Raw genomic sequence first — 13,246 nt, 5'->3', positions numbered from 1 at the left:
TTCTTCTTTTTCTTTTTCTCTTTTATTTTTTCCCCCTTTCCCCCTCTCTTTCTGTTATATTCACTGAGCTGTTTGCATTTTAAGTTTGCAGGAGGAGGAAAAGAGGAAATAATGTTTTGTAGAAATATGCAATAAGTACCAATTGCACTAAACTAGAGGCAGCAACTGATGGCATGAAACGGTTATATTTTATGTCAAAACACATCCAAACAGGACAGAAAGTACTGGATTTGGTGTTAAGAAGCTGTATCTATCAGACATGATAGCCTTCTAAAGAGGAAAAGGCTATGCAATATTCAAAAGAAAAATGGCATTTGCTATATGATAAAGACTTAATTATGGGTCTCCATCAAACATTATCTTACATTCTGGAAACAAATAATAAATGATATAAAGGAATATAATTGATGCATACATTTAATTAAGGTTTATTTACTGTGGGCTATATAAACACTTTTGTTTCTATAAGGGGAAGGATTTGTATCTGTGAGTTCTGCCTTGAACATTTCAAGTTAAAAACAAATGTTTTAAGAAAAGACACTAACATAAAACAGCCCAGTGTTGGCTTTGTGTCTTTGTAAATGTCTGTGGCGGTTTCTCCTTGTCTGAGGGAAAGAGCCATTCATTAAATTAAAAGTGAACCAGTTAAACTGGACCTTTCATTGAAGAAAGTCTCCCAGTGATCCGTGCTTTATTTGGTGGATTGTCTTACAACACAAATAAACCAAGGGGTTTTTTATCTTGGGATCTAAAAATACTAGAAAGAAAGGAAATCCAAGCAAGGCAGAAAATACTAGGAAATAATTTCCCATTAAACAGACCCTCTGCCTCCATATATCTCAAATCATGAAAGTACACAAGAGAGAAGGGCTCATATTCCTTTTTCTCTCAGGTTAAAAGCCAGTGACAGAGGAAATCAAATTCAAAGGTACCGTCAATGTTTGCAGTGTTCAGAAATAGATAGGAAAGAAATATACACTGCAAATCCATTGCGGCTCTTTGCTGGCAGCTAGCTGCTAAATGCAGATGATGTTGCTGCCTCTGAAAACCATTGAAATAGGATCCTGTGTGCATAAATGTTGTGTAAAATGCATAGATATTTGGGACAGGTTTAAAATAATTTTTATTTTCTGAACAAAATTCTTGGGCATTTATTTAGATATCTCTTTTGGCTAACTTAAATCCACACTTCACATTCTCTTTTTCCTTTCAAATCTTATGCATAGCTTTACAAACCGTGCTTAGGAACATTGTGTGATAATGAGCAACAAAGAAATCAGTATCGTTTGGAAGAACAATTACAGTAAAAGATGGAAGACAGTTTAAGAAATACTTTTTCCTTATTTTTTTTCTGCAATTGAAATCTTGGTGGGTTTATTTATATTTTTGTATTTTTGTAAGACATTTGCATGGAGAATTTTCAAAAATAGACTTTTTTATAATTGTGTACTTAATGAAAAATGGGCAGAGTAGTAGACTCTGAGATACAGAATTGAAATTCAGAATAAAATGGAGTCTTATACACTGAAATTGCATGAATGCATAGCTGATTAAATTCCAGAAGGCTGTTAGTGGTTTGATGTAATTTTTAGTTTTGGATGGTGAAACTCAGATGCTCTAAAGGAGTCCAAAGATGTTCTGAAAGGTCTCTTGGTGCTCATGCTGATGAGCAGCCAAAGACACCAATTCCCTCCGCATGTTGTTTACAGGGACATATATTTATGTACATAGACAAATTTTATCTTCTGCAAACACTAAAAATATCTCTGCCTTTATCTTTGCTTGTCAGCAGCATCCACACATAAATATAGCACATCTCATAAAATTTCCTTTGCACCCACAATGAGCCTCTAATTAATTCTACATATAATTTCATAACATTTATTATTAATAAGTATTAAAACAATGTTAAAAAATAGAGCCATTCTCAGCATTATGACTCTGACCTAGCATGTCTGGGATGAAAAAATGTACAGAGATGATAAATGCATTTTTTGTTTTCTTGAACTAAAGATGAAACAAAGCTAAATTAAATGAAACAAACCGTCACCACACTGCTGTAATAGGCAGATCACTTTTCTATGCATGTGATTTTTTGTTTAGTGATACAAACATGATTGTGCTGACATGTAAAAAATACTTGCCAGTAAATATGCTCACTTTTGTGAGTAGTGTGACCAGGTTTTTTAAAAAATAGATATCTGCATCTATTCATAGGCACTTTAGATAGAAAGTACTTGCAAGTTTAACCCCTGGTAGTTTCATGGCCCTTCCTCGTAGGCATTGCAGAGGGAACCAGTCAGGGCTGCTGCCAGGCCAGGGAGAGGGAGCCTGGTGAGGTCGGTGTGTGAAAAGTTCATGATAAAATCATGGACAGGGAAGAGGGAAAATATCTGTTCTGTTTTCCTCACTGGAAGTCTGTGGTGTGCAATGCTGGGAGCAACTGTGTGAATTTTTGTGTCTCTGTAGGTCTTCACTGAATGAAAGGGGTGTGGAGCTCTGCAGCTTCTACCCACAGCTTCTGCTCAGCCATCGTGGGAGTCACTGCTTCCTCAGAGTTCCCTCCTGAGAAGGTACTGTAGCCACCCTGGATAGGATTAGGTATGATACATTCACTACTAAAACCTGGCTCCTTCTAGGATAAAACAAACAGACTAGCTCTGAACTGCAAGAATACATAATAACCTCTGTCTTGATCCCTTCCCTTCTACGGGGCTTGCAAGGCAATTCAATGCAAAAAGTAGCAATGAAGTGCAAAAAGATAAACTGATGATTTACCTTTAACATTCTGGTCCAATAGAAGTTGGAAACTAAACTAGCGCTAGCAAGGCCTGATTTAAAAAGTTTTGGTTTGTCTGATGCCAAAAACAAAGTATGTTTCTGACTGCAATCTAATGTTAGGGGAGCACATTTTCTGAAGGCTTCACTTCTCACCTGGGCAAATAAATAAGGATTCAAAATATTTTCTCCACCCAGGATACATCAGATGGGTTTAACTCATTCCAAAAATCTGTCTAGTTACCCTAATAGGTAGTTTAGCTGTTCTGAAAATCTAGCCATTTGTGCAGAATGGAGCACAGTGTGAGCATGTTTACTTGTGCCAAAAAAGCACATGAGGACCATCCATGCTGGGCTGCCAAGGGCTCCTTTTTTTAAGTGGTGATCATTTGTAATCTGTGCCCTATAACTATCAATGTGGGCTACCATATATCAGAATTTTCTTGAAATGTTGTTTATAAATGAAAAGGAAATTTGTGCTCTGCCTGTTTGCCCAGGATTTCCTGACATTCAACAGCCTTTCTGGAATTGTAGTTTTGCTGCAGTTGCTGAATATTCACTGATATGGGAGAGGCAGCTACTGTGTTGAACTGCCATGTAGGCTGTCTCACACTGCACAGGGATCTGAGCAGGCACCGTGAGCCCAGCTGGGATTGTGGAGAACACTTGGATTGCTTGCTGAGTCACTCCGTACATGAGGTCATGCTGCTGTCTAGAAGCCCCTTCTGTCCAACAGTTCATACTGAGAATGGTTTATAGCAGTAGTAAGAGAAAATTTCCAAATGCTTTGCACACATGAATTTCAGGCAGTTTCTCATCCTCATTAAAGCTGGTGAGTGGAAGTGCACCAGTCCTCTTCTGGCATATGATTCTTACTCTCTGACTGATACAGATGAGAGGGATTTGGTGTAGCTTAATAGTTGTGCTTTCAAGAAATGTTTACCTTATACAGTTAAAAAGGAAAAATTGGTTTGGGTTGTAAAGGCCTAAAGGGCATAATCTGCACTATCAGATCCATTTGCCTTATGAGCTACTACATTGAAGCACAAAACAGCCACTTGATTTCTTAAGCACCTGAAGAACAGGAGAGGCAGGGGCTGGAGAGTGGTGGAGAGGGGAGCAAACAAACCCTGGTCAAAGCTTTCACCACAGAAGTTTCATTGTTTTAATTTAGAAATAGTCACACACTTAAAAGTTGCCAATTTTTCTTCCCAGCATTTCCATTAGCACATTTAAATCACAATTGTTGGAAAGCTTGGTACAGGTAAAAATATACTACTCATAAGCTCTTGGAGAACAGTGAGGGAAGTAAAATAAGTAACAAAACACTTTTTCTTGATTCCCCTCCACCCCCTTCAGCAAAGTCACCTAAAAACGAGGGGATTAACTATTACCAATCAATAAGAGGCACTTTTGAAAGAGGAAGCATTGCTATCCAGATTTGAGGGAAATGAAGCATTTATTGGAACAAAAATATACTCTTTATACACGTTACTTCATTGAATTGTGTATTCTCTTCTAAAAGCATCAAAAGCAATTGAAGAAAATGTTTCATGCTGCTCTTTCTTTTACCATGCATCTTTTGTTTTCCTGTTTTCCCTCCTTTTCTCTTCTTCTATCTTTCTCATTAAATTACTAACCAATGCTTTGCTAATTAATGCCAGCTTAATTTAATGTTTAATGACGCTCCATCTGTGTGGGGAGTTTGATTTCTTTTTTGATTCTGGCCTGACCATTGAGATTAGCAGCATCTGTAGAAAGCTGCAGAGTCCCTTGGGGCACTGAGCAACACTTTTTTTTCACAAAATCAAAGTGACTGGCATGTAGGGTTAATAGAAAGTATCTCTTCATAAAGTGATTGCAAATACTTTGCAGCTTTCTGCATCAGCTGATATTTACTCACTTGCTTGTAGATTATTAAAGATGATGGAGTTAAGTACAACATTATTGTAATACAGCTGCATATTGAGCTGGGAAAACTATTTTTAAGAAAAATTTGACAATTTTGTCAAATTTCATCTATCTATATTCCATAACTATTTATATAATTATACCTGTCACTGGAAAACTAACAAATATTGCATATGAATATATTTCAAGCTGTAAGTTGTTTACAGTTTTCAGAGACTATTTTTCTTAAGTACTCAAATTTTTTATGCCTCTGGCCATCTAGATCACATGATGTTCTTTCTGTTCCATTTTGATTAAATAGCTCAGAACAAAGGAGTGATGACTGACAAGTTTTAAATGTCACTGCTGAAGGAGTTGGCTTTACCAGACCTGTCCAGAGAAGTTGAGCTGTGGTGAGCTGGTGTCTGAGGCAACCAGGTAACTGCAAAGCAAATCCACACAGGCTCATGGTGGCTAAAAAGAGCAGTGGTGCAGGCATTGCTTGGCTCATAAACATGTACTCATTTGTGTGTTAGACTTCAGTGTTTGTTGTTTCCAATCATATAATTTCTTTTGTGTATTTGTTTTTTTTCTGGTGGGATTGGAAAGGAAGTGTCTCTTTCAGATGTGTGATGAACTTGTCTTAACGACTTTATGACTCCTCGTGCAATGGTAAGTTTATCATCTGTTGGCACCATCCTGCATCATTTGGATGAATACAGAAAATTAAGGAGCATCCTCATAGTTTTCCTGTAAGATTATGCATTGAAGCAAAACTTATTTAGGACACAGTTGAATTTTGAGGTTTGTTTTCATTTCAGAAGAAAAACTTGCAACATGATTGTGTCTTTCTGCATGGTAACATGCAAGAGTAGGATGCAGATTAGATGTGTAAAGGAAGCTAAGAAAATACACATACTTTCAGACACATATATGCTTCTTATATGACATCCATTGCTTTATACAACCACTATTTACATTTGGAGCTAGTGGTTTCTCAAATGCTCAGAGCCCACAATTGAGCCCAGATTTCCAAAAGTGCTTGGCACCCAGCAGTTCTCACTGAGACATTTTTATGGCCAGATAATCAAAATTGCTCAGCATGGTGGAAGCTAGGGAGTTTTGAAAATCTAGCCACTTATTTTAATGCCCAAATGGAGGCTGGGTTCTTCAGGAAAGCTGGTTCATATATTACCATTCCTATGACTCTGTATTAATCCTGTAAGTACTTTTTTTTCTCTTATGGACATACAGTCTATCATATATGTGCCCACTTAAAGACTTTCCCACTCACTCTTCCATACAAATTGTAATTACATTAGTTTCATTGAATTTCAGAAGTTGTTGGTACCATATGAATGAAACAAAATTTAAAATGAAAATCAGGTCTGGTAATTACAGGATTTTTCTACAAGCATTTTTCTTTTCAGGCTTGACTTGGAAATGAAATAAAGACAAGAGATGCCCATTTCCAGGTTGGGAAGCAAACAAAACCAAATTGTAGAGGGTGAGAGTTGCTTAGCTGAGCTGCTTTTTATAAAGCACTTTGACAGCTGAAAAGAAAAACATTGAGGTAACTTGTAAAATGAATAACTTCAGCTATTACATTTGCAATTTTCCACTCAGTGTTCCCTGTCCTACTGCGCAGAGAAACTTGGTAGGACGTAATACCCCAGCAATAATAGTCAGCTTTGACTTTGTACTCTGCAGACATTAACTAGCTCACCTCACACCCCTGCGAGGTAAGGAAATGGTGTGATTGCCACCTTGCCTCTGGCACAGCAAACACTCTAGTTAAAGCTGAGGTTTGCCAAGAGAACTGCTGGCTGTGTTGTTCCTTTCTCATTTCTCCTCACAGTTGCAGAACCACCTCTTAGTGCCCCAAGAGATGTACTTTCTCTGCTCCATTCCACACACCTGATCCTTATCAACAAATGTGCTGTTCTGTTTGTGACAATAAAGGATTATTATGAATATTTTGTGATGGTTGAGATATTTCACAGCTGCCCACAAAAGGTTTGTTTTACTCAGGCATTTGTTAGACATGAAGGGCAATTCCTGTACTTTGTAGAATTTCAAAATGTGCAATTAATAGTAGTCTCCATGCCTGACAAAGTCATTTGGAAAAGGCTTAAGAAATGTTAGAATGTCTCCTGTGCTGCAGGAGGGGCACCTGGATGCAGAGTCAGCAGAAGCTATGACTGACATAAAGAAAAGTGGGGGATTTTGTGGGACCTATGTCTTGTGAACCTCCTTGCTCCTCACAGTGGCTGCTAGGAGCTCAGCATCCCCGTAGGAGCTGACCTTGCGCCTGGGAGTGTTGTTGCACTCAGCCTCAGTTTCTGAGGGATCCAATCTCTGTAAATGAAGGAAAGTGTTGTGAGGCTGGGTGTTCCAGGCGAGGAATGGTTCTCTCTCCACATGCTGCCCAGTGGTGAGGAGGTGTATTCTCAGTAGTAGTCTTCTCATACTAGAAGAATGCCTTAAATTGGATCCTCTGAGTAAAAACCAGATTCCAGTGCATTCGCCTGCAGGCTTTGTTCTACACAGCTCCTGTTGAACACCTTGGTTCCTTGCTCCCTCCCATCAGGAAACTGGCCCTTTTTTTGCTAAAGGTTGAGCAGAGCTATCTTTTCAAGGGCACCTAGGTAATTTTCCCCATGCTCCATATACTGTTCCCATGAGCAACACAGATGAGTTTGAGTCTTACTAAAAATCAGTAGATAGAAGCCCAGTTCTTTGAATATAATCAGGTATCTGCCTCTTACTGATTTCAGTAGAGATGGATATATAAATATGTTTAATATATTGGATTATGGCATGTCTGAATTAGTAGTTAGTGAGGTTTTAACCATTCCCTCAGATCCAATATTCCTTGCTATATGCACTCTATGCCTCTTAGCTTGGCCACCAGTTCTTCTCTTACGGAGACCGAAATGCACTGTGGAACTTCTGTTTACAGGGTTTGGTTAACATTTTCCTGGGAAAGCCATAACCTTGGGATCATCCCACCCTGCTCTCTTCTTACCCCATGAAACATATTTGTCTACTACCCTCTCTCAGCTGCTTGTAAGCGGTAAAGTCAAGGTACAGGCCTGGAGAGAGGTGGGTTGTTTGCAAACCTATATTCCAAAAGGACTTAATTTAGCTAATGGTAATCAATAGTGTAAGTAACTGTAGGGAGGAGCTAGGTAAGAAGTGGCTTGTGGGCTGATGAATTCAAAAGGAATTTGTCTTTTAATTACTTTACTGCTTTTGAAAATGTGTGTGTAAATCTTTCCTTCAGACAAAGGGAACTTAAGCTTTCAGACAAAAGAGATCTCTGACTCACTCAAGGCATTATGACACTAACTGCTTGCAAGTTCATTCTGCTGCTGGATCTGATTCCTTAAACATATTGTTAAGAAACCTTTGCCAAAAATCGTATTTGAGGCTGGCTTAACGTGGTGGTAAATGAACTCTTTCATCTGCTTTCTTCCAGCAACAAGTGCTAGCTTAAAAGGAGGGCGCTGAAAAGGACAAAATAAGTGCTATGTCAGTAGACTTATTTTTAATAGCATTACTGGTAGTGGCTGGCACTAAAATATATTATAATCCTTTGTGCTGTTTGCTACAAGAGGTCCAGAAAACCAGTATTAATGTCTGCATACTTTGTGACAGCATCTGATGTTTTGAATAACAGGGACAATAGTAGTCTTCAGGTCTCCATCCCTCCCTCTGCACAAAAAAAAACCCCTAAACCAAACAGTGTTGTTTATTTGACAAGTAAACACACTGATGACTGGCAATTGCTGTCATTAAAAAAAGACTTCAAACAGTGGCCACTTCTTTGGGGGTCATTAAAAATCCACTGGCAACTGCATGCAGATTAAATTTACAGCTTGAGCTTTTGCTCTTGTACTCTGCATCCTTTTGCCCTTGTAATTTCCAGTGGAGAATTATTCACTGTCTTATCAAAGATGATTAATTCCCTGGTGGGGTAAAGCACAAACAATGGCTCCTGGTGGAAAAAGTAGTACAATGATATTATCCATCTTAATGTGTTTATTTCCAGCTCCTCTTGCACTGTTGTCTTGTTTTCTGACATCTTTTCCTACTATTAGAAGAAGACAAAGTTAGGTTACAAGATTGCACCTGAAGCCCCAAGCTCAGATCTTTCAGTGTATAACTTTCATGTAATTTCAATCAAGAATCTGTCTTGTGTATAGTTTCATGCAGTGTTCAGCCTGCAAAATGAATGATTTAATTGCCCTGCAGGGTATGCAAACCAAATAAAATTAAGACCATGTGAGCTACTGTCATCTCTTTTGGCTTGACAAGCAAAAGTGATGTTAGTTTTGCATCTGCCTTAGTGTTATTAAATCTTTCAGTACTTTGGGTGTGTCATACTTTGGAATTTCATTAAAACCTTATCATTAACTAAAGGGTCATATTGCTGGTCTTGATCATGGTAGAGAAGAGACTGAAAGTGTGTTCCCTAAGTATGGTAACAGCTGAAAAAAGAGAAGGTGGGTGAAAATAGTCCCCACTTTGTTCTTTTGGAATCCAAAAGTACCACTTGCTTTTCATTTATTTTTCTCTTTGTTTTTAAGCTCCTCTGACTGACTTTCAAAATCATGCAATTGTGAATTTACACATCAGTTTTGCAGATATGGGAAGGGGCAGTTCTAAATTCTCTGTAGTGGACTCATGCTGGGGAGCTCCTGACTTAGTGATGGAAAGTGCCACATTGACTCAAAGATTCAGTCTGGAAGCAGATTTGTGCTATGGAGAATGCAGACATTACTTGGCATTTGAGGCAGTGTGTGTGAACCAGGATAGCCCTGCCTGTAAGATTGCATCATTGCAGGTATTCCCTTTCCGCTGGGCATCACTGGGAATGCCTTGGATTTGGCAATTCATGGAAGAAAAGCCTGTCATTGCTCTCTGTGCCACAGTGTTTACAAGTCCAGAATCAACCCTTGTAAAAGGAGTCCTTTCTCCTGTTGAGCAAATACACCAGGACCTTCTGCTGCCTCCCTTTCCAAGTAACATCTCAGGCCACACTGCTCTGGGAGAGCCTGCCTAAGCCTTTTGTTTTAGCAAAATGCACACCTGCCAAGGACAACATGACGCTTTACCAGCCAGTGTTTCTTCAAACAGTGCTCTTGCCCTCCCACATCCTAGCCAAAGAATACTTGTGTGTTGCTGCCAATTTCTGCCAACGGATACAAGCAGTAGAGAATGCAGGAACTGTCACTAAGTCTCCAGAAAAACAAGGCTTGATGTATTTTGGCCAAAAAGAAATCTGTAATCCTTAAGAAACAAAGATTGCATTACATGGAAATCAGTTTAATGGAAATGGAATGGCAGGGAGATGTAATTCATATTCAATAGGATGTATATAAAGTAAGCCAAAGCAGTTTCTTAGCAGAAGGCAGGTCTGTGATTTTAGTCCCATTAGGATACCTATGGAATGTTGCCCATCTCTGCAGTAGAGTTGCAGTGGATTTTCATGAGACTGACACCAGCATCTGGCCCACAGGAGCAGCTCATCTGACCTGATCCACTGGTAGCTGAGGTTGCTGTGTACCTCACTGGGAGCATGTCTAGATTTTCAGATAGCATATTTCCAACCACAGTGTCTTTTCCAAACTCTCTGTTTTTGAGGGCAATCAGCATCTGCTTTAAGGGTATTTAATGACTCTTCAAATGGGAATGGTCCACTGGCAAGGCAACAATATCTTACAAGAAATGACACATCTGTTGAAGAGTATAAAAGATTTTCTTGTTCTGTAACTTGGAAATTTCCTCACTGCTCTGGATTCTTTGGGTAGAAATAATATCCAGTATCATTGTTATTTTCTCTTTGTTCCCTCAGAGTATGGATTGTGGAGTGTCGCTTGAGCTTTTTTCTATTTATGAAAATTGTTTCTGTTACAGCTTCTATATTCAGTAAATGGGCAGGAGGAGAACACCCAAGATTTAAAATGCTTGCTGAGGGGATGATAACTATGTGGTTGTTTTATTGTGTCCTACTCATTTTTCAAACTACTACATAATCCTTAGTGGAAACCTCAAATGAATTAGTGTGATTAATTAATGGGTTAGCTCCTTAGCAGGTATGACTTGTTGTTAATGGAGCTATAATAAGGGTATGTTTATTTGTACCATGGATCCAACTCTTTGAAGCAAAGAACTATAAAGTATTGAGTATTCTTTGTGGGTGTGCAGAATTAAATATTGTCCATAGGGTGTGTGTGTATACATATGTTAGAATTTATGGTTTTAGGCCCTAGCTTTCTTTTTTGTGTGTTTTAAAGAAAAGGTCTGGGACATTCCCTTCTTACCCCATCTGTAAATGCTCAGCAGTTCTTTCTGAGGTTTATATTATATTGTATTGGGAAGAAACTGACCAGGTTTGTCTTTTTTTCCCCCTTTTCTTCCCTCCCCCACTCCCCCCACCAAATGGTTCCAAAATATCACTTTAGGTTTCTCATTGTCAAGGTTTTGTTTCAACCACCAGAGAGAACAGGCAGATTTAGTAACAAAGATGTTCAGCCCCCTTGGCCATAATGTTCCTGGGCTCCAGAATAATTTAAAGCAGACTGGGTCTACAGTTTGAAAACTTGAATTCAAGGATCTAATACAAAACAGGTAATAAGCAGAGGGCACAGAACTGTGCTACTTTATTCTTCACAGCACATTGACCTTGGTTGAGCTTTACATCCTTTATATTGCCCAATGGAAGATGTGATAAACTGAATGGCAAGAGAAGGTTGTGGTACAGAAGTTCCTGTATGTTGGATGACAAGATCCTGTAGTTTTTAACATCTACACAGGGTGTCTGCATTTAGGAAGAGTCAACAGCACTCCAAACCTTGGTCTCCAAATTGGTAGAGTTCTTCAAAATGATGTCTGTAGCTAAATTGAAAGTAACTTGAACTAGGCTTTGAAAGTTACTGGTTTCAATGACCATGGGAAGGGGATAGGAGATGAAGTAGATGCTCACCTCTTTGTTCTTAGAAAAGACACTCTGGTGTTGGTATAATCAGCAGAACACTTGGCCTTCCTTCCCCCTGCATCAGGACCACTGTTCCTTTGCACAGCTTTTATATTGAGCACAAGGACCAATAAATAACAAGGGAGCCTATAAATAAATACAGCTGTGAGCCGACAAAGGCTTCTGACAAATGATGTTTATTGAATTTCTCACGTGTGGTCCAGTTTGAATCCAACAGTGGGGCTTGCTATATTTTTGAAAGTATTTTTTGTGCCCAAGCTTGGGATTGCCTTCTGTTTGACTAAAGAGATCCCTGGCTAGCTGAGGAAAGGAGAGAAATGGGTAAAAACAAGAGGTTTTTTTTCACTGAAGCTAGGCTCAAGGTATTAACTTTAGATAAATCAACCCAAGATCTGCTGATTGTTTACATAAGAGAAAACAATATCACTGCAAAGTGCTGGCTCAGATAATACACATCTCCCCTCAACAATTCTACCTGATGCCATTGTCCTAGAAATTCAGTAATCCATACCTGGATTTAAGTCCATTTTATGGTAGCCTTCAAAAATGGTAGTCAGGTATGTATGTAGGTATGGGCTGTTATGGGGGGTGTTGTATGGACAAGAGCACAGAAAGCTCCAGTCCCAAAGAGCTTGAAGTCTCCACTTGAGCAGAAGTTCCCAAGTCTGCTGGGTGCATGGAGTTCATTGGATCTCACCCATAGCCACCATGGGAGCTCTAGTCAGGTAAATTGACAAAGCATTAATTACTTCAAAGGAGAGCTAATGAAGCAATAAACCACAAGGGTGAAACTCAAATGGTTTATGGTGCCATTAGTAGACTGAAATGGAATTATAATTAGAGCAGGGCAAACGCTTCATAGTCCACAATTTATCCAATGTATTTAGTGCTTGTTTCTGTTCATGAATTATGCACAAGTAGGCATATTTTAGGAATGTATTCATTGTTTTCAATTGCTCAGCAACCACTTTATATGGAGAGATTTCTGCCAATATGAGTAGGCTTATACAGTTTGCATCTGGTTTCTCTTTGCTTGGGGGCTTTGTGCATATATTTGTGCTCTGTAGTGGGTCAGTGAAATACTATGGTGTTTCTACTTCCTGGAATGTTATAGAAAAGCATGTTAATTGTACTGGGATATGTAGCAGTTACCTAAATTTTAAGGAAAACCCTTTTTTGATCTTCAGAGATGGATTTTTTGCTTAAGGAACAGTCCTTCTGTAAATAGCTCAGCAGTAGGGCAAGACTTGCTCAAACATCCATCCCCTAAAATGAATAAAATTTGTGTGTCCAAATGAAAGTGTGATTCAGAAATAATAAAACATGCTCAGGAAAGCTTCATTCCACTGCTTAGATCTTAACTTAAGTGCAGAATAATTCAAATATTTGTTGAATGACAGTCTTATCTTGGGCTTTGAGGTGGTGTGTGGTTGAGTTTATAAAATTCCTCTTGGAGCTCTTCCAGTTTGCATAAAGTACTTGTATAATATAAGGGATGATCCTCTGTTGTAGGACATCATTCCTGTATGCTATCATTCACTTGGCTTTATAGAGGGAAACAATGTTGCTGAGAGG

General features: G+C 38.8%; 1 long non-coding RNA gene across 8 annotated transcripts in view; it reads left to right on the top strand.

Annotated features, from left to right (window-relative positions):
- Window positions 1-13,246, top strand: part of LOC128797023 (uncharacterized) — a 225,993-nt gene that overhangs the window by 11,327 nt on the left and 201,420 nt on the right. For all 8 annotated transcript variants that reach the window (XR_008433978.1, XR_008433975.1, XR_008433974.1 and 5 more), the window contains exons 2-3: window positions 2,470-2,573; window positions 4,991-5,106. This is a non-coding gene — a long non-coding RNA (uncharacterized LOC128797023). The remainder of the gene's footprint in view (window positions 1-2,469; window positions 2,574-4,990; window positions 5,107-13,246) is intronic.

The sequence above is a fragment of the Vidua chalybeata genome, chromosome 18 (genome assembly GCF_026979565.1).
Source record: "Vidua chalybeata isolate OUT-0048 chromosome 18, bVidCha1 merged haplotype, whole genome shotgun sequence".
Lineage (NCBI taxonomy): Eukaryota > Metazoa > Chordata > Aves > Passeriformes > Viduidae > Vidua > Vidua chalybeata.
This window is presented reverse-complemented; position numbering and strand designations above follow the sequence as displayed.